The following is an 18,399-nucleotide window of genomic DNA, read 5'->3' as shown; positions in this document are numbered from 1 at the left end:
CAAGATGAACGAAGAAGGGGATTTTTAGAGTATTCTTAAGATCAGAAGTATTTGATTCTGAGTTAAACATTGTGGAAGTTGACGCTCTGGAAAAGTGTGAGCAGGAGTTTTTACTCTGAAAAACCAAAATAAGTTGTGGTACTGACTTCTCAAAAAAGGAAAATGGTATTTTAACCTTTTTAAAATGTACAGAATGAGAATTTTCCTGTCATTGTTCACCTTTCTGCTCAAATTTTTATTTCCATTCCTACTCCTTATGAACTCCAAATTACATTATGTTAGGTGAATGTTGCCAGTTCTAACTTTCTTCTGAAGAAACTTTATGGAGAAATTAAAACTCATCCTCTTGTGCTGTTTGATTTGCAGTATTTCTCAGTTATTTCTCCCCCTCATGAAATGTTATTGCTTAGTTTTCCTGTAACCTCAAATCTCCCAAATCTTAACTTAGTTTTATAAACTTTTAAGTGTGTGCTCACCAAAAAGCTGTGTCCTGAATACTGTGGTGCTACCAAGGATCTCTGTCTCTTGGGAGCCTGATCGAATAGAGGACACAAGACTTATGCAAATAACTTTAACATGTGATAGAATAGCTTCCTTTGGGGCCCTTAAAAAGGTTGGCTGTGGGGGGATCAGCAAAGACTTGGGGAGAGAAGGTGGAGTCAGTTTTAGGATTTCAGAAGATGTAGAAGGTAGTGATTGAAGGGCAGCAGTGCTGAGGAGTGAACAGTAGTTTGATTCCAAAGGCTACTGGGAAGTAAAGGTGGTTAAGTAATTTGGGGCCTGAGAAGTTTCATGTCTGTCTAATGTGTTTAAGTTCCACTTTTAGGCTCTGGGTAAGCTGAAGATTTTAAGTAATGAGGTGATATAATTAAGAAAACTGCTTGATTCAAATATATATTGTAGAAGGCAGAGATTTGAGGGAGATGGGCATTTTGAAGACAGAGGTAGAATTGAGTAAAATCTGAACTTGGCACATCTGTAGTGGCAGGGAGAGGAGGGGGAAGGATATGGGCCAGAGGAGTCCATGCACCTGCCATCTCAAAGGGTTATAAGCACCTTTTACCCCTGCATTTTAGGTGCTGGGAAAGTGGTGATGCTATTAACACAAGTCAAGCAGTCATCAAAAGCATATTTAGTGGAAGAGGAAATGTGTTTGGTTTTTGAACAGGTTGAGTTTGAGATTGAGTGGAAAAGTCATGTGGAAATTTTTGGCAAGCAGTTAGTTGGGCATGTAGGACTCAAACTTGGAAGCAACCAAGAAATTGAGGAAGACATCTGGGAGTCACTTTTAGATGTGCCCTGGAGAAAATTGGGGGGGTGCTGGGGTGAGAAAAGGAGTTAATATTTAATAAGCATCTATGGTGTATCAGGCATTTTGTAAATACATATCTGATAGTCTCACAACCTTGCATAGACATCCACTTATAGATGAGGTAACTGATTTTCAAAGAAGTTAAATAATAATTGGCCCAGGGGCATATTTTTAGCTAATGGTAGAGCTGGGATTTGAATGCACATCTCCCCATCTTAATTGCTGCCTAAAGATGATATTTTGTATAATACCGGGGGAGTGGTTAGAGGTTAAGACTTTGGAAAAAAGCTACCTGTACCCCTGGGGCAAATAATACATTATATATTGATAAAAATAATTAACAAAAAATGTAAAAAGAAAAAGACTAAAAAGCTACTAAAATTTGAGAGTAATGGGATCTGAAGTAAGGTTGAATGGTGTTAAAGGAGGTAAGGAAATAAAGGTCACAAATGTAGTCTTTTTTGGAAGTTTGGTTCTGAGGGATTTAAGGACAAAGTTGCTTCAAGAATGAAGGGAAAGAAGTACAGTTAACAGTGTAGTAGGCACTAATGGTCGGCCATTTGTATGTTTATATAGCATATATGTGATCTTAGCCTTAATAAGCGATGTTGAAGCCCTGGTCTCAGATGGGAGTAGAAGTTTGAGCATGTTGGGGGAGGGAAAGTGTAGAGTAGTACAGTTTAAAAATAAGAGGGCTTGCTTAGAACACAGTTGTGGGTAAAAGGAACAGTGCAGATCAGCACAGGTAAAAGAGGTCAGTATCTCTGATATAGGAAGGAAGATAAAAAGAATGAAGTTATTAAAGACACCGATTAAATAGGACTTTTATGGTGAGGCAGTTTGTTAAGTGTTGTAAAACAAAAAAAAAGAAATGTTGTAAAAAAAATGAGTGACCAATTATAGCCATTACTTAATTGTTTTCTGCTATGTTTATATACTCCTTAATGTGAAGAGTTTGGTATTTTGTAAGTTTGTTGAATGAATAAAAGTTATAGATTGGATTTTTTAGTACATTGATTTCATTTTTAGCCTTTAACCAATCTCTCTAATCCCAAAAAAAGAGGGAGGGGAGCATCATCTGTGATTTTAAGATTTTTAATTAGGGGCAGCTGGGGGGCTCAGTCAGATAAGCACCAGACTCTTGATTTTGGCTCAGGGTCCTGAAATCAAGCACATTGGGCTCAAAGCTCAACACGGAGTCTGCTTGAAATTCTTCCTTTCCCTATGCTCCTCCCCCCACTAGCTCAGGCACCTGTGCAGGCTCTCTCTAAAATAAAATCTTTTTTTTAAAAAAGACTAATTAAAATACAAAAAAGCACAGAGACGATATAACAAGAATGGAAAGTTGTTACTATTATAAGTGTTTTTAATTTAAACTTAAAATATTACAGGTTAAAGTCCTTTCCTCCCACAGAGACAATCAAAATGAATTTAGTATCAATCTGTGGTACATAAGTAATATATAATCTGTATTTTGATATGCGTAAGTGGTATATGGTACATATTTGTGGGGTTTTTTCCCTCAAACATTGTTAATATTAAGATCTCATTCTAATGCTGGTTAGTATGCTGTCATTTGAATAAACCATATTTTATGTATCTGGTTCTCCAGTTGAACATTCAAGTTGCTTCTCAGTTGTTGCTGACAAACACTGCAGTAAACTTTCTCAAACGTCTCCACTGTATAAGAGTTTCTCTGGGACAGCTGTTCTCAGACGTTGGATTTTGACTCCTTTAACTCTTAAAGGTTAAGGACTACAGAGAGCTTTTGTATCTGTGGCTGATATCGTACATATGTATATCATATATCTTTGGGATATTTACCATTTTAGAAATTTAGTCTGAGAAAAGCATTTATTGAAATAACAAACCCATTATATTTTAACATATATTTAACATTTTAAATGAAAAATAGTGTACCCCCCCCCCCCCGAAAATGAGAAGTAACATTGTTTCACATTTTTGCAAATCTCATTTAAACTTTGGTTTATAAACCTGGATTCTCATATGTACTTCTTTATTCAGTCTCTTACAATTAGACACATCAGGTAGCCTCTGGAAAACTTTGCTGTACACTTGTGAGAAAATGAATGAAAGGGGCAAGAAACGTTTTAGTATTAAATGAAAACAGTTTTTACCTTACAGACCACTGAAAGGAACTCAGAGCCCCAGGGATCCGCAGACTATTGTTAGAGAACTACAGCGCTGAGTTACTGAGGTGGTATGCATCTAATGCTGTGTTGGAAGTGCAAGAAGAAAACACGAGAACTTTGGCATTCATTTTTATCTTTAAACTCAGACAAATTAAGTTTTATGAATATTTTATGTATGAATTTATGCTGACGCACTTAACCACTGGGTTGTCAGTCTTGAACCACCAGGTTATCCTGAAGGAGGAGTTGTGTTCCACATCTCAGCCGGGAGTTGCCACCCCTTTGTTTTCCCACTGGAAATTTTTGTGTATGAACTGTTGTTTTACGTATTGATTACTACATATGGTTACCTTCCAGCATTTAAATCATATGAAGATACTTTAGGTATTTTTTTATCTATTAATGTTCGTCTTCACTTGTTTTTGATCGTTCCCTCCTTGGAGAGGTCTGTCTAAAGCAGTGGATAAAGAGTTGACACAAGATTTTTACTGTGTGGAAGAGACGTAGAGGACCGGGCCACAGCTGAAGTAAAATTGGAGTTTTTTCCCCTTGACTCAATTTGATCATGTTACGCTGTTACCACAGTAGTTTTAGATCTTAAAAGTTCTTGTGGTATTCCTCTGCTCTTTCTTGACTCTCAGAGAATTGCTTATCTCCAGCAACGGTGGAGGTCTGGCCTTACGGTGAGTGTAATAACGCTGGCTCTTTAGAGCTTTCTGTTGCAGCATTTATCACTGATGTTCTTTTTGAAAATGTCCCCTACCCTAGAAGTCTGGCCTTTCATTTAGTATTATGTTTCAGAAAAAATTACATGGACACGTGATAAGGAACTGGTTCAGAGAAAAATTGGAATCCTAGAAAAGTTGGCTTATAAATCTTGTGAAACAGAATTCAGGACTTAAAACTACGTGGCAGAATATTGACAGATGGTAGTTGGTATTGGGGCAGGGTGTTTTCTGCCAGATATAAATTGTAGGTTCTCTGCCATGTAACCCGGGTGAATATAATTTACTTCAGCCTTCCAGGTAACTTCTGCACACATTGAAATCTTGTTTTAAATATATTTTAGTAACATGGTAGGGAAAAAGTTGTTACAAAGATGATGAACCCTAGTATTATTCATAACATTTGTTGAGATAATATGCCAGATCTTTTTTTTTTTTAAGCATACTTCAGAGCAACAGCATACATCTTTAATGATGAGCTAAAAACAAACTACACTACATTATTGGCTATATAGAGTAAGCGGTTTACCCATTATTGGTTCAAATTTTCGGTAACATTAGTTGATTAATATTCTGTTCCTATGGAACAAGAAAAAGTAAAGTTTGGCAGGACTAGGCCTTAAAATGATCTGTTGAAAGCTTAGACTTGAAGAGACATGTCTACATTTCTTTGTTAATATTATGTGTGACTAACAGTGTACTACCATGATTTTTTTGGAAAACTATTAAGATTTCACAAACAGTATTATAATTTTATTATACCCTGGTCACCTTTGTCCTATTAAATATTTGCATGGTTTATTGATTACATTTCATTGCTATATATCTAAAGCTCCTTACTGGTGCTTGTGAAGGCATAAGCATAGAAACTTTGATATTCCGGTGAAGCACATTGTATTGAGTTACAGTGAATTCTGCAAGAAATCCAATGTAACTCTGGAGCGAAGATAAGAATTAGAAGCTAAGGTTTAGATGGGAGTCACAGGGTGGGAGGGGTGTTGGTGACAGCAGGGCTCAGTGAAAAGTAGAGGGCCATCCAGGTTCTTCTGAAAGTTGTTATTTCTGTTTGGATAATTGATGATTTTGATATAAACCCATGTGGGTCAGTAATCTTGTTGAAAGAGACTGTAGAACAGTGGCATGCCTTGCATAGGTGACATCAGAGCACAGTTTTCTTTTTCTTTTTAATAGATCCCTTTTCTGCAACAAAATTTATTCCAGAAGTAATCATGAGAATGGCCAAGAAAGAAACCTGAATTTTTTTTTTTTTTAAGATTTATTTATTTATTTATTTATTTATTTGATTTGACAGACGGAAATCACAAGTAGGCAGAGAAGCAGGCAGAGAGAGAGGAGGAAGCAGGCTCCCTGCTGAGCAGAGCCCGATGCGGGGCTCGATCCCAGGACCCTGGGATCATGACCTGAGCTGAAGGCAGAGGCTTTAACCCACTGAGCCACCCACGCGCCCCAAGAAACCTGAATTTATGACAATTGCAAATATATATTACAGTGGGAAAAAGTTCATATTTTTAAATTGCATTGATACTTTTTTTGGGAAAAAGTAGAAAAATTTGCCTACATACTGGTCTGTCATAATGACTTACTAGGATATTCCAGTTTCTTTTCAGTCGTTACCTTCTGCGTATTTATCGGTGACTGTCAGGTGATCTTCACATATTTGTGTTCATAGACCGTTATAGCCCATTTGGTCAGTCTTCACCTGTAATTGAAGGGCACTTTTATTGGTTTTAATTATTAAAAGTTGTAAGTAAAGCAACAGACATAAACTAGTTAAGGAGTCTTAAACATAAGTTATCTTTAGTTAGAAATTTAGGGGGGAAAACCACTTCACAATAAATTCTAGAAATCTAGAATGTCTTTCTTCCACATTGATTGTAGTGACTTTCAAATATCTTCTCAGCCCAAAAAACTAAAAAAATTCACTGAAATGTTTCCACCGAAAAATTCAGTGTAGATTTCTTTTAGTTAAACATTCTTTAAATTATGTGTAAATGTCTACTTAGATTTTGTTGAGTAGTAATGGCATTCTTCGTGATTTTTATTCATGGATCTTCAAGCTCTGTGTTCCACTATACCTTTGTTCAAGGCTGATACTGGCTGTTTGTAAATATTTATACCAGAAAAAAAGATCTCAGAAAGGAGAATTGCATTCAGCTATCATATTTTGAATGTACTCTTTAACTACATACACACATATATATAGGAACCGTAGGATTGGAGAAACAAACAGCCTGAGTGTAGGCTGTGTACACTAAATCTCTTTGTAGTGACTCTCCAAATGAACAGGTAGGGCAAATCTGCATGTTTGGGGCACTGACCACATAACTGGGGGATTTCCTAATGAATTCCCACTTAGAATAGATGGCTTAGTAAAGGACATGTAGTAAAAATGTATAAATTTGATGCTTACATATTGTTGAAACTTAACAGTAACCACAGCAATAGATTAAAACTTAAACATCTTAGTCAACATGTGTTCGGGGAAGGAATATTTTATACCTGATATTATTTAGAATTGCTAGTGTTCAGTGATGACAGAATAATTTCAGTCAGTTTTATTACTGTGTTTAGAGTCTTCAGAGACAGTTTACCCACTGACTGTCTGACCTGTGTTAGTTTCTCCCATTGTCCCACTGTCGGTATGCTGTTAGAGAGCAATAGTTGACCAACTCTGTAGTCTCTCAATCTCCCTCTGCAGTGTTTTTAAGATATCTTTATGCATTTTTTCATGAGTATTCTACTTTTTCCCCTCCTTTTGACTTTGTCAGAGCTGAGTTTTAGCTGAAGTGGAATTATATGCTGCTTAAAGGAAGCCTATAATATGGAAATTTACAGTAATAAGCCCTTTAAGCCTTTAGGAAGCATAAAATACTCTTCAGACTTTAATGGCCATATATCACCTTATTTGCCTTAATTAAGAGGTGCTGAATGATAAGTCACTTTGGAAAGGAGAGCCAGGTTTGGATTGGAGATAAGTTCAAATCTTTATAAAGGCTCTAATTATTGATTAATACCAAAATAGGCAAATTCATAGAGACAGTAGGTTATTGATTGGTGGCAGGAATGGGTATAGAATTTTTTGGAGGGAATAAAAGTATGCTAAAACAAAATAATGCTGATGGCTGCCCAACTCTGAATATATAGTAACAAAACAAAACAACACTGAATTGCATACTTTAAAGGGGTGAGTTTTATGGTATATGAATAGGAAAACATTAGTTTTTAGCACATCATTTCCATTATTTTGTTGCTTGATCTGATTTTCTTTCTGTTGAAAACAGTCTCTAGTAGCTGCTGAGTGGCTCTGTAAATTACTTTGTTGATCTTGAGTTCTAAGTTTGTTTTATAGGATATCTTTAGTTTTTACATGCTATTTTAAGAAGTAATCCAGTGGGGACAGTCCAGGGGAAGGATAGGAAAGGAATCCTGCATTTGCTCCTCAACTACCAGCCAGATGCCAGCTAATGGGCTAAGAGTTTTTTTTTTGTAAGTGTGTCTTTCCATTCTTTTCATTTTAAAGTTAGGGAAATGGAAGAGATGGTGTGAATTGACCAAGGCCACACTGGGTAATATGGCAGTTCTGAGACTTTACTGAGTATTTTTAAGTACGCATCTGAGCCCAGTCCATAGCCCCACATGGTTGCGCTGGAGGTTTTAAGCAGTGGGTCCTTGTCTGCTGGAGTGTTTATGAGGCGAGAGGGCTCAGTAACAACTTTTTTACATCTGAAGCATGGTAGTAAGTACACTATAATGTATAGTTCTGGAAGGATTTGTAGAAGTTTAAGAATAATGAAGTTTGGTAAGTTTTTAAGTCATGCATATTTAATCCATATTTGAAACTTAAATGCACTTTTAGGCATTTATATTTCTTTTACTAATTTATATTCACAATTAAAATTTTAAATTGAGGATTTTATAAATTCTAACATTTTCATTTTTAGTCCCATACTTGTGCATAAATCCATTCATCACAACTTTGTGGAAAGAACTGGTTATAAATGAAATACATTAAATATGGGATAATTTTTCTTTTTTCTTCTGATCAAATGATTTTATATCCAGGAACTAATTTTTATTTCTTCAGTTGAAGTCTAGGAGAAAATTACTTAATTCACCCCAAAAAAAATTTTTTTTTCAAAGATTTATTTATTTAAGAGAGTGGGAAGAAAGAGCAGGGGCAGAGGGGGAGGGAGAAGCAGGCTCCCAGCTGAGCAAGAAACCGCTTGCGAGGCTCAATCCCAGGACCCTGGAATCATGACGCAAGCTGAGTGCAGACACTTGAACTACTGAGCCACCCAGGCACCCCTCACAAAACTGTTTGAAAACAATTTTGGGGGGACACAAAGGTCACTAGTGTGAAGCACAGTAAAAGTAATTTTGCAATCTGGAATCTGCTAGTAGAATAATGACATAGAGAAAATATTTGCCACTTCTTAAAATCACCTTCTGGCCTATTTCTTGATCAAGTGAAAAGAAGTGGAGGATTTATTGTAGTTCAGTGAACCAAAATGTAGCTAAGGACTGAAAAAATGACCTGTTGTCCTGAGCTGGAACTGAATGGGTTAAAAGCCCTGTTAAAGAGAGACAGCCTTGGTGTCTCTCTTTAGCAGGTGTCCACAGCAGGTGGGAAGTTTGAATGAGGGGCTCGTGGTTGTTGGCTGGGTCAGTAGAGCATGGGACTCTGGATCTCTGGTGGGGTGTAGCGCCAGGTTGGTGTAGAGATTACTTTAAAAAATTTTGGGTAGGGGCACCTGGGTGGCTCAGTGGGTTAAGCCTCTGCCTTTGGCTCAGGTCATGATCTCAGGGTCGTGGGATCGAGTCCCACATCGGGCTCTCTGCTCAGTGGGGAGCCTGCTTCCTTATCTCTCTCTCTCTCTCTGCCTGCCTCTCTGCCTATTTGTGATCTCTCTCTGTCAAATAAATAAATAAATTCTTTTTTTTTTTTAAAGAAAATTTTTGGGTAAAGGGTAGATTCTTGGAAATTATAGCAGAGTTACTCTTAAGTGAAGAATAAATTAAAGGCATACTTTACAGAGTAAGTTGTGAGAAATTAACTACCTAGAAAATTAGTTCTGCCAGCAACAATGGGTGACAAATAGGGCTTGGTGATGTAATTAAAAAGTGTGGAATAATGCAGAGGATGTTTAAAACTGTTGTTAGCCATGTTCTAGTTTCTTTTTTTCTGTAAGATTTATTTATTTATTTTAGAGAGAGAGCTTAGCCCTAGCTGGAGAGGGAGAGGGAGACAGAGTCCCAGGTGGACTCAGAGGGCAGAGCAGACTCAATCCTGAGATCATGGCTGGAGCTGAAACTGAGTTGGACACTCAACCAGCTGTGCCACCCAGATGCCCCTGCCATATTCTCTTTTCTTTTTTTTTTTTTTTTTTAAGATTTTATTTATTTGACAGATTACAAGTAGGCAGAGAGAGAGTGGGCCCTGCTGAGCAGAGATCCTGATGCTGGGTTCCATCCCAGGCTGAAGGCAGAGGCTTAACCCACTGAGCCACCCAGGCACACCCATACTCTCTTTCCTTAATGCACACAGAAGTAATAAGTAGTTAACTCAAAAGTAGTTTCATATTTAATATTCATAATTTTTATTTGCACGTATAGGTGTGTATTTTGTAAAGCATTACTGCAAATTCTGGAACTAGGAGAAAACTTGGAGAGTTTGTAGGAGGATGTAGTAAGGTAAAGATGTAGGAAAAGTATGAAAATTTTTTTTGAACTTGAATATTCTGTGCACCTGTGTTGCTTGTAAAAATATCTGCTTAGGATCAAAAAAAAACCACGAAATCTTGCCTTATACAACGACGTGGGTGGATCTAGAGGGTATTTTGCTAAGCAAAATAAGTCCATCAGAGAAAGACAATTATCATACGATCTCTGATAAAAGGAATTTGAGAGGCAGGGTTGGGGGCCTCATGTGGGGTGGAGGGAGGGAATGAAACAAGATGGGATTGGGAGGGAGACAAACATAAGAGACTCTTAATCTCAGAAAACAAACTCAGGGTTGCTGTGGGTAGGGGGTAGGGATCCCGTGGCTGGGTGGTGGAATTGGGGAGGATTTGTGCTATGGTGAGTGCTGTGAATTGTGTAAGACTGATGATTCACAGACCTGTACCCCTGACGCAAATAATACATTATACGTTAATTAAAAAAAAAAAAGAAAGAAAATAATCTGGTTTAGGGATCTTTAGAAATCTGAAAAGTGAATTTTGTGGAGAAATAAATGGAACGATTTTCTAGTGTTTAAGTCAAATGAAAGACTGGGAGCAGGGAGACAATGGTTTCTTTTTCCTGACTTTTTGTTTCAAAGGCCTTGTACATTTGCTCCCTCTTAGGAATAGTTCATGTTAATGCCAGACTGTCTTGTCTCTCTATACCTTCCTCTAAGCAGGATGAAAATTGGTTACCGTTTGGGTTTCAAAGGGCTTCTGACTCTATGGAAAGTAAATAGAATTTGCTTGGCATTTAAGTATGTCAGTAACTAAAGGGATACTTTCTTTAATGTGCAGAGATCAACAAAATACAAACATAGTGATTTCTCAAATTTGAGTTTTATATCCACAAGGGCATCAGTTATAAATATTTAAAGGGTAAATTTTTAAGTTTATTTTTAAAAATATGTTTTAATAATTTTGAAAATTTTTGATAACTCAGAGACACGGTTTAACCCATGAATAAGCTATATCTGATAATGATGGTTCTGTGTATTATTTTATTATATATATATATTTTTTTAATTTTATTTATTTGACAGACAGAGATCACAAGTAGACAGAAAGGCAGGCAGAGAGAGAGGAGGAAGCATGGTTCCTGCTGAGCAGAGAGCCCCCAGGACCCCGGGATCATGACCTGAGCCGAAGGCAGAGGATTTAACCCACTGAGCCACCCAGGCGCCCCTATTTTATTATATTTATAATCAGAGGTTGAGAAATGCATTTTTGTCTCAGACATAAAATGTTTCATTTTTAAAATCAATAGATTTTCATCTCGTTCCCTTTAAAGTTAATGCAAGTTATGTAAACTTAAATTAGGAAAAAAAGAAAATAATATCCCACTGAATACCATTAATATTTTAGGATGTTTTGGTCTTTTTTCCCCTCCACTTGTGTTTGGAAATTTTTACACGGTTACCAGATCAAAATTTTTAATAAGTTATTTTCTGATTTTGAAATAGTCATCATGGAAGATTGAAGCATGTATTATTGTTTTAGATAAATTTCTAGAAGTGGAATTGTTGGCTTAAAAGATAAGAATTTTTTTTTTTTTTCAGTTCTTGATACATAGCTTTAAATTTCTTGTGAAATTAAAACTCCCCAATTAGGTCTCATCAGCAGAGGGCTCTGTTTGCTTGATGCCAAGCCACATTCATGCCAGTTAGACAGCTGAAGAATTGTGTCTCATTGTTTTACTTTGTACTTCTTTGATTATTGGTAAAGTTGAGCTTTTTTTCTATGTTTATTAATTGGCTGTTGCGGTTTCCTTTGTTAATTGAGTTACTTTCCTCTACGTATTTTTCAATTTCACTGTCTCTTACTGTTTGCATAAGTGCTACTTTCAGGTAAAACAGCATAGTTGGTAGAATGGCATTGTGCATGTGATTGGTTTGCAACTCTTTGTACCTGTCAACCCATCCCCCATCATGTCGAATTGCCCCATGTTAAAGTATTAGTTTAAAGATTTTATTTATTTATTTGACAGACAGAGATCCCAAGTAGGCAGAGAGGCGGGGTGAGGGGGGGTGGGCAGGGTCCCTGCTGAACAGAGAGCCTGCTGTGGGGCTCGATCCGAGGACCCTGAGATCATGACCCAAGCAGAAGGCAGAGGCTTTAACCCACTGAGCCATCCAGGCACCCCAAGAAAGTATTAGTTTGAACAGACCTTTGGTATAGTGTACTTAAGGTGTAAAGTGAAATGCCATGTAAAAGGAGCTGTTAACTATCCCTTTCCTAATTGTTCCAGCAGTATTTTATGGTGTGGTCTTCAGGCTGTAATTAGATGAACAAAGCATCTTTGCAGAAGAAAGTGATTATATTGAGTCAAATGACTGAAAGAGGAAGAAAGATTAGAATTAAATGCTTTGATACCTGCGTCTTATCAGGAGGGAGATTTTACTATCAGCCTGTCACTTTAAGTGTACATACTTCCTTTGGGAAGGATTCATATTTTTTTCTTTAAAGTTTGTAAATAAGTATTAGTAATACCAGCTTAAGGCAGAATTTGTCTTCTTAGAGGTGATAATAGCAAGGAGGGAATACTGCATGTATAATCAGTATGATTCGTTATAAAATAAATTTGAGGAAAGCAAATTTTTTAAAGTTAGGGGGGAAAAGGTAGAGGTAAGCATTCCATTGAAAGATTCCTAAAGGAAACATTGAGGGATTAGGGACTAGAAGAATTGTTTAGACTAATATGGTCTTCTAATTCTTTTAACTGCTTTGATAGCTCTATGTAAAGAACAGGAAAAGGCATATTCCAGAAATCGAAGACTCAGTGCCAATAACTTTTATCTTTGCTGGTCCTGTTACTAGAAATTTCTAAAATACTCAGAGCCAGAAGAAGTTCACTAACAATTCATAGCAGACCAAATTAAACTTTTCTCTTTTGTGAAGTGTGTTTTATCTGAGGACTATAAACCAAGTATTTCAGAAAGATATGTGTCTCGATTTCATCGCGAATACGTTAGAAAAATAAAGGCAGGATAAGAGTATTATTAAGTCAGTTTTAGCTGACAGGCAGTGTCCAAGGACTATACGGGTCATCCCCCAAGTAGGTCCTGTTCTTTTTTTTTTTTTTTTTTTTAATTTATTTGACAGAGAGAAATCACAACTAGGCAGAGGCAGGCAGAGAGAGAGGAGGAAGCAGGTTCCCCGCGGAGGAGAGAGCCCGATGTGGGGCTCAATCCCAGGACCCCGGGATCATGACCCGAGCCGAAGGCAGAGGCTTTAACCCACTGAGCCACCCAGGCGCCCCAGTAGGTCCTGTTCTTACTAATTTTTTAAAAACCATTGAGTTGGAAGAAGTCATATAAGCACATTCATGAAAGTTCATGAAATTTATAAGCTAATTGGAGTAGCTGCTACATCAAGTAGCAGAAAATTATTTCCAGACGACCTAAGTAGATTAAAGGGACTGTCAGAAAACAACATAAAGTCAACGTGAAGATCTAGTTTTGATAGAGATTCCATTGAAAACAGTTCGAGGGTTTTGGTTTATTATAGATGTGGGTTACAAAAACACATAAACTGTTTAGTTTTTGTTTGTTTTAAATAATGTTCTGGGGCCCCTGGGTGGCACAGTGAGTTAAGCGCCTCACTCTTGGTTTTGGCTCAGATCATGATCTCAGTTGAGGTCTAGCCCTGTGTCTGGGTTCTGAACTCAGCAAAATCAATGAAAGTTTCTCTCTCCCTCTTCCTCTGCCCCTTCCTGCCCACACGTGGTCTCTCATATTAATCTTTTTAAGAAAGAAATAAGGAAAGAAAGTTCCTCCCCCATCCACTTCAGAATTTTAGAACCTTATTATAAGTTGCCTTACTTTGCAGATGTGATTGGGTTAAGGATCTTAGAATGGGTTAATTGTCCTGAATTATCTAGATGAGCACAGTGTAATCCCATGGGTCATTATATAAGAGAGGGAGTAGAGTCAAGAAAGTGATGTGACAACAGAATCACAGAGGTCAGAGAGGAGAAGATGCTACCCTCTTGGCTTTGAAGATGGAGGAAGGGACAGACCATGAGCCAAAGGAATGTAGGCACCCTGTAGAATCTGGAAAAGCCAAGGAATACATTCTACCCTAGAACCTCCAGAAGGAATATAGTAGCCCCGCCAACACCTTGAATTCAGACTAGGGAAATTCTGACCTCCAGAACCGTAAGATAAATCTGTGTTGTTTTTAAGCTGCTAATTTTGTGGTAATGTGTTACTGCAGAAATAGGAAACAAACAAAAAAAAAGCAGTCCACTGGATTCCATTAACACAGTAATACATCTGGACGATGTCCATTTGGGGATATCATACTTAAAAGGAATTAGCCATTTCACTAGAAGTACCATCTCACTAATAGTTGAAGAAGATAGTTCAGTGGGAAACATGTTTAGTCAGCTTTAAATATTTTATCCTGCAAGAGAGCTCACTAATCAGAATTGGAACAGGAGAGAGAAGGTATCAGAAAGGAGATTGGGGGTTAGTACACAGGAGGCATCTGTAACCATTGGAGCTGATTAGTTAGGGGTTTTAAGCCGTATGTCACTTGACTGCAGATTATAAAAGTAGTTCTAAATTCAGTTTATGTACCAGGTTAGATATTAAAGTGCTATATGGATTTAAGAGACTTTGATACTATGGTATTGTCACTGTAGAGAAGATTTCTCTAAGTGCAGTGTTTGAATAGTAGATGTAATACAAAAAAGATACTACAGTAAGCCATAACAAAAAGTTAAACTCAATGTGTGTGTAAAGATTCTCAGGGCATTGTATAGCTTTATTTAGTGAGTCACTTATATCTTAGGTACTAGGCTGAGATTTATGTCTATTATCTCATTTAATCCTAATAGCCTTATGAAATGAAATGTATGCTGTTAATCCCCATTTTCATATTCAGAAGATCCTTGAAGTTTAGGGAGGTTAACTAAACTTGCTAGAGTTTATAGTGTTAGTAAATAGAGTATCATGTTACTTTGACTACCTCAAACTGAATTCAACATGTGTCACAGGCCAAATAGTCTCATTCTTTACCTTCTCTTGAAACTATTCCTTATTGGTATAAGGGATTGTGATGAATGATTCTTCATAATTTTTAGACTGCTTTGTGTATCAGGTTTCTCTATATGTCCCGTAGCAAAACTGTGTTCACATTTATACTAGGCATTTAGCTAGTGACAGAGGAAAAAGCCAAACACCTCTGTTGCTGGCAAGTACTTTTTTCTACTAATGCCTTCCATGTTGGTCTTGTACCTTTTTCTGCCTATGCTTCCTCTATTTTGTATTAGAATTACATGGGTTTCTTTGGCTACCTTGACATGCTTGCTTTCATTGACAGATGACACAAGTGGTGACTAGGGGCTGTAGTAGTAGGGAGAGTGCCGCTCTTAGTGACACTTACTGAGCGCTCGCAGATGATACACTAGTCATGCAAAAGCTCCCTCAGTTCTCATTGAAGCCTCTGCAGTAGGTAACTACCATACCGTTTTACATATGAGGACACTGCATCCTGTAGAGTTATATAATTTGCCCAGAATTGTTTACATTGCTGGACCCAGAATCAAAACCAGGTTGTTCTGACTCTTTCCAGAGTACCCATATATCTGATTTTTTTTCCACTAGTAGAGTTTGTTGGAATTATATTAAAGTTTATGGTTCTCCATGCTTCTGTATGAAGCTGGTGGGTTATTTTCTTGAGGTTTGTTGGCTGAGATTGGATGTTGGTCAGAAATAACTAGAGCCCGGGGCGCCTGGGTGGCTCAGTGGATTAAGCCGCTGCCTTCGGCTCAGGTCATGGTCTCGGGGTCCTGGGATCGAGCCCCGCATCGGGCTCTCTGCTCCGCGGGGAGCCTGCTTCCTCCTCCCTCTCTGCATACTTGTGATCTCTCTCTCTGTCAAATAAATAAATAAAATCTTTAAAAAAAAAAAAAAAAAAAAAAAAAGAAATAACTAGAGCCCAAATTATCTTTACCCCTCTTTCTACTCTCTGTATACTGTGTATTCCAAACTTGATGGAAAAATACGAAACTTTTTTCTTTCTAAGTTGACAGTGCTGCTTTTTTCTCCACAGTTTGTTCATAAGAAATACGTTAATGGCTTGAGGACTCTATTCATTATTGAAAGTTGACAGCATTTAGTTTGGGGATTTATTTTCCCTCATTTCTAAGACAAAAGACTTTTTCTCTGAGTCATTGCCTTTGACTGTCACCCCATAGTAAGATTTATAATTTTACATAGATGTTTTTGTGTACATACCCACGCACAAAACTGAGAAATTTCACTAAGTAATACTTACCTTGCTGTGTACAATTGTTTATCTTTTTTTTTTAACTCTATTGCACTAAAAATTTCTGTCACCCATTAAGCTCATTTTTATATTCTAATGTATCTCAGCCCACAGTTTGAAAAAACACTCATCTGGATTATTTCCAGGATTCTTTCTCCTTTCAACAAAATTATGTGTGGTGGTAGTAATAGGTGATGTCTGTTGTGTATTTACTCTGTGCTAGGTGCTGCATTAGTGGTCTTTATATGTGTTGTTTGTATTAAACTTGCCTTAATAAGTAGGGGCTAATTATTTTCATTTTACAGATGAAGAAACAACGAAGAAACAACTTCTCATACCTAGCAGGTGGGGAGTCTGGATATCCCAGACAGTTGATTATTGATCTTGTTCTTATCATTACTTTAACAGAAATTTATTGTTTTTAAAATTTCAGGAACTATAACCCTAGGACCCAGCAATTGCTCTGCTGGGTATTTACTCCAAGCATACAAATGTTGTGATCCGAAGGGGCACCTGCCCCCGATGTTTATAGTAGCAGTGTCCACAATAGCCAAAATATGGAAAGAGCCTAGATGTCCGTCAACAGATGAATGGATAAAGAAGATGTGGTGTATATGTATACAATGGAATATTATGCAGCCATTAAAAACACCAAAATCTTGCCATTTGCAACGATGGGGATAGAACTAAATGCTGTTATGCTAATGATCTCACTGATGGGAGGAATTTGAGAAACAAGACAAGAAGGTCATAGGGGAAGAGAGGGAAAAATGAGACAAGATGAAATCAGAAAGGGAGACAAACCATAAGAGACTCTTAATCTCAGGAAACAAACGGAGGGTTGCTGGAGGGGAGAGGATATTGGGTGATGCACTTTGGGGAGGGTATGTGCTATGGTAGTGCTGTGAATTGTATAAGACTGATGACTCACAGACCTGTACCCCTGAAACAAAGAATACATTATATGTTACCTTTAATGAAAAATGAAAATAATGAGTAATGAAAAAATAAATAAATAAGGTGAGTATACCTTTGGGGGGAAAAATTCAGGAACTATAATCTGAGTCTTCTTAGATCACCACCACAAGGTTGTGTACTTCTGAGAGATTTCTCAGCCAACATGTCAATTAACTCTTTCTTATCTAAGATTATTAAATTTAAATTTTGCTCTAGATCCACTCAAGGACTTAGTACATTACCTCTAACTTACTGCTTGGCCGGACATAGCACTTTATCTCTGTGTCACTTATTTTTTTGTTACTAAAAAAATCTTTGGGTCCGGTCCCTCTAACAGTTACATATTGGTATACTTTCTTATTTCGATCTTCATGTGCATACACACACACGCGCGCGCGCACGCACACTCACACATATATGTATATATAATTGCATATATATGTGTATATTTATATATAACTGTTAAGGGCGCCTGGGTGGCTCAGTGGGTTGAGCCGCTGCCTTCGGCTCAGGTCATGATCTCGGGGTCCTGGGATCGAGTCCCACATCGGGCTCTCTGCTCCGCGGGGAGCCTGCTTCCCTCTCTCTCTCTCTGCCTGCCTCTCTGCCTACTTGTGATCTCCTGTCTCTCGCTGTCAAATAAATAAATGAAAATAAAAAAAAAAAAAAAAAAAAAATTTAGTTGTATAGCCTATCATCTTTAATGTCTGTGTGCTATTCATTCCTCCAGGATAATGTATTATAGTATTAATGAAATAATTTCTTTATTGAGCTTTGGGTAGTGGTGGACCACAGATTAAATTTACCACCTAAATTATGATTTTGAGCAGATTCTTGAATTTTCATGCCTCAGTGTTCTCATGTGGAATTTTAATATCTAACTACCACAAAAGCAATTAGTGTTTCCATTTAAATACGTAGTGTCAGTGCACATAGTTACAGTAAGGTATATCAATTTCAGCATAATTTCTGGGTCTCTCTATTCAAGGAAGGTATTGATCTAGATATCAGGGAATCTCTTTGCCTTGCAAAAGGTAGAAACTGATAAATTTGTCCTTCGAAGAAGTCAGTAAAATATTAGTAACATTCATTGAGCTTTTAAAGGTAATTTTTTCAGCCTCTGGTTTTGAAACTTCTCTATCTGCCTGTAGTATTATTTTTCTTTATAACAAATACAGATTTTTGGCTTTAAGATTAAAGAAGTCATTTGTAAAGGAAAGCAAAGACTGGCTAAAAAG

At 37.3% G+C, this 18,399-nt stretch overlaps 1 protein-coding gene across 5 annotated transcripts in view; it reads left to right on the top strand.

Annotated features, from left to right (window-relative positions):
• SCAF4 (SR-related CTD associated factor 4) overlaps positions 1-18,399 on the top strand; it is a 71,207-nt gene that overhangs the window by 2,047 nt on the left and 50,761 nt on the right. Inside the window, exon 1 of one of the 5 annotated variants that reach the window (XM_046002785.1) lies at positions 3,294-4,148. The exons of 3 other annotated variants lie outside the window; for them this stretch is intronic. The gene's annotated coding sequence lies outside the window, so the exon portion shown is untranslated. Of the gene's footprint in view, positions 1-3,293; positions 4,149-16,535; positions 16,550-18,399 lie in introns of those variants that run through there. One more of the 5 variants, XM_046002786.1, reaches the window with a different exon arrangement.

This window comes from Meles meles, chromosome 4 (genome assembly GCF_922984935.1).
Source record: "Meles meles chromosome 4, mMelMel3.1 paternal haplotype, whole genome shotgun sequence".
Lineage (NCBI taxonomy): Eukaryota > Metazoa > Chordata > Mammalia > Carnivora > Mustelidae > Meles > Meles meles.
This window is presented reverse-complemented; position numbering and strand designations above follow the sequence as displayed.